This window comes from Cottoperca gobio, chromosome 17 (genome assembly GCF_900634415.1).
Source record: "Cottoperca gobio chromosome 17, fCotGob3.1, whole genome shotgun sequence".
Classification (NCBI taxonomy): Eukaryota; Metazoa; Chordata; class Actinopteri; order Perciformes; family Bovichtidae; genus Cottoperca; species Cottoperca gobio.
The window spans coordinates 13,073,519-13,077,017 of NC_041371.1; the positions used below are offsets into that span (position 1 = coordinate 13,073,519).

General features: G+C 35.0%; 1 protein-coding gene across 12 annotated transcripts in view; it reads left to right on the plus strand.

The window, feature by feature from the left end:
• The window catches only part of mbnl1 (muscleblind-like splicing regulator 1), a 42,388-nt gene extending 39,196 nt beyond the window's left edge, over positions 1 to 3,192 (plus strand). For all 12 annotated transcript variants that reach the window (XM_029453876.1, XM_029453875.1, XM_029453878.1 and 9 more), the window contains one exon: positions 1 to 3,192. This exon is cut by the window's left edge and continues 294 nt beyond it. The gene's annotated coding sequence lies outside the window, so the exon portion shown is untranslated.
• Positions 3,193 to 3,499: the final 307 nt, after the last annotated feature.

The following is a 3,499-nucleotide window of genomic DNA, read 5'->3' on the forward strand; positions in this document are numbered from 1 at the left end:
CTGACTAAATCATAGCACTCAATTTGTTCTAATAATTATCATTACCGCACGCACAGAAGGTCAAGAGCGTGTTTGCATAAAAGCAACTTTCAGTGCTGGTAGATTAGTAGACCAAGATTTCTTATATTTTTTCTGTTCTGTTTTATTTTTTAATTGATAGCCATATTACAGTTTACAAGTGTAATGCAAACATGCAGATTGAATTTGAATTGAAATCTGAAAGGCACAATGATTTTAACAGGAATTTTATTCGCCAAAAGAATTAGGCATGTACAGTATTGTGTTTTTACGGCTACTAGTGAAACTAGATGTTGAAATGAGGGTTTTGGACGTATGAATGTTCTGGGTAAACCAACATACCTGTGTACCTTGAAAGCACAGCCAGGCTAGTTTTCTCACCTTGACATGTGCCATCAAGGCCATACAGCTAAAACCAGAGTGTTATCTCAGCAGTGTTATTTGTTTACCGAAGGTAAAAGTTTTTTGTATGGCTCTTTTTGTATTGTTTTGTTTTCAGAATCTCCATTGTGAGTGGGTTTTTATTTCAACTTGTCATCTCTCTAATTAATCCGTTTTAGAAGTGGGGTTTTTGCCAAATTTGTGTTTTTTAATTTTGATGTTTCTTTTCCTTTTTAAAATCAAAAATGGAGGGTTTTTCTAAAGTTTGTCATACCTCTTTTCATAGACTAGTGTTGTTTTTGTTTGTTGGGATTAAGTTGTTGCTCAAATCCATTGACTCTAAAGCCTGGTGAAGTAGAGGGTGTAGCTTCAATTGACATTGTGTTACCTTGTTCTGCCTCTTTTAAAGAGGAGCGACTCTAAAACTGTGCCTCCAAGAAGCACTGTTGAGCCATGTATTGATGGGAGTATCAAACAACAGATCTGAAGGTCTATTAGGTCATTTAAACCACATGTGCACTTGAATGATTGTTTGTCTAGTCACCTTGTTTTAATTTCACAACTCATCCGAAGTGAAGTTTCACTTTTGAGGAAATGCAGCACATAACGTGTTTGTGTTTCCAAGTTAAAACATGGAGGTCCTCATTCACTTGTAGATCTGACTACAGAAACCAAAGCACAGTTTTTCTCTCAATCGTATTCACAAAGAGTTACAGAAGCATCTCTTGAGAGTAAGGAAACATGTATATCACCTTTCATTCATCTGTCAATTTTATGATCACATCCCTTTCTGTTTTCACAGAGGTGTGTAGTGTGTCTTTACCGATTGTAATGTACCTAACGAAGCCTTAGATTACAATTAATGGGTCCCAGCCCAATCAAATGTACTTTCAATCACCATGCAGGTAAGGAACACCAATGATGTTTTATAGTTGTCTCACGTGCCGCTTATGATCTTTTTTCTTTTTTTTGTTCTTTCTCTCTATGTAAAAGTAACAATTACTCTCTTAAATTTCATTGAACTTCTGTGTTATGTACTACTTAAGGATTTGAATCTATTTGAGGTATGTAGTTGTAGATTTCTCTTTTTTTTTTGCCTTACTATATATTACTTGACAACATTGATATAGCCGTTGTAGATTTTGAGGTAGTATGACATTCATAACTTTTTCAAACCATATAAATGATAATGTGTTGAGTCGGTTTTAAATATTCACTTCATTCATATAGCTGGATGTCTTTTTCAGATGATGTTACATTATCAGTTAATTTTGTTGATGAAAGACTTTTTTGATACAAGGAATGAGATCAATTAATTTGCTGCCACTGTAGCAGACAAAAAAACTAATGTTTTAACCAACTTAAATTTTCCTTGGCACTTGTCAAGATCACGTTTGAAAATATATTGTATTGAAATATAGATTGTCCATGTTTTAGAGTAAAAATTATTTTCTACTGTATCCATTTCAAAAAGATATGTATCTTTGTTTGAATATTTCTTAAGTTTGCCCTGAATGTCAGGCCAAAACGAGCAGTGAGATAGACGGGTCTTTGGATGTTTGGTGGATAGTGAGATTAGGAGCGAGAAAGCAAAGACTTTTCCAGACTGGAGAGGTCAGAAATGCTGCAGATGATGAGTTCTAACCTAAGGGACGAAGGTTGACTTTTTGCACTTCTGTATATAGTCAAATGAACAGAGAAAAAAATGTGTATCATATTGAGATATTATTTTGAATAAAAAAAGATCTATAATTATAAGGAATTTTGTTAGATTAATTTAAATTCTTAAATTAGAAGACCAGCTAAAAAAACTTGCTTGCAAAGAAGGGCACTAGTTTCTTGGCCAATGCATTCAGAGAAAGCTATGCGCTTTTTGTCTTATTTTATCAGTAGTATTGCAAGGGAATGTCGAAGGGGAATAGATATCCCCATGTCATGCTTACTCCTCCCTTCCTGTGAGATGACATATCCAATAATATCCATATATCATTTGTTCGACTTGGTCATGCAGTATTGCCGCTCCTATGGTACAGTTGATACATACAACTTTCAAAAATTTGTATTCTATTATAGTTTGATTTGACTGCATGTAAAAAGTACAAACATGTAAACAAAATAAACTGCATAGTTATGTGAAGCAAGATAACACATTCAGATTACAGACAACACAGTAATATGTTTTTTTAAATATACATACAGTAGATAACAGTGGGGAGAAATAATACTTCAAAAACAATTCATTTTACTCTTGTGTGATAAAAAAAAAATCAAAAAAATCCAAGCAAACATGTTATTTAAAGAATGATCAAATATTAGCACTCATCCACCCCGGATACTTTCTCATAGCCATATAATTACAGTCGACACTGACTCATGGGAAGTTTTTCCTGCTATCATAGCCGTGCACTCAGCAGGTGAAGGCTCACCACACCAAATACGTATTTGGCGAATTAGTCTTTGAAATGAATGTAACAGCCAACTGGTCAACGTGTTTCTGACTTGAGGTTGCTGTGTTTAGTTGCTACAGAACCAAAGCACCATTTTTTTCCGAACCAGATGTTCAGTCTCCCGGCTGTAAACCATGGGTTTATCTTCCCTGCTGGGGGCACATGTACGCTTTGACTGCTTTTTACTTGTAAGTGCAACCACCGATTATGTATTTGCTAACAGTTTCCACACAATAATGTACTATTCTGTCTTCAGATTTGTTTATGCACATTTTATTGTTGCCATAATTGACTCTGAATCTGAATCTGAAATCTGAATAAAACAATATTTGATTTGCTCATGCAACAGGTGTGTGGTCTCTGCCTCTGTGTGTACTGGATGTGTGAGTCAAGTTATCACAAAGGGGCCTTTCAGTGAATGCTGTAAAGCTCAGATATCAACTTAATATTTATTAATACATGAACATTGATGGCCTGGTGCTGAGACGTTCCAACATGTCAACACACAACTGTATATTTACCATTTTCTATTTTTGCCCAATTCATATGTGAACGGGACAATCTAGGACAGTTTATTCAATATTGTTTCTGAACTTCAACCTTGAGGGTTCAATTTCAGCAAGACTGGAGCAGCTCCACTGAGAATGACATTA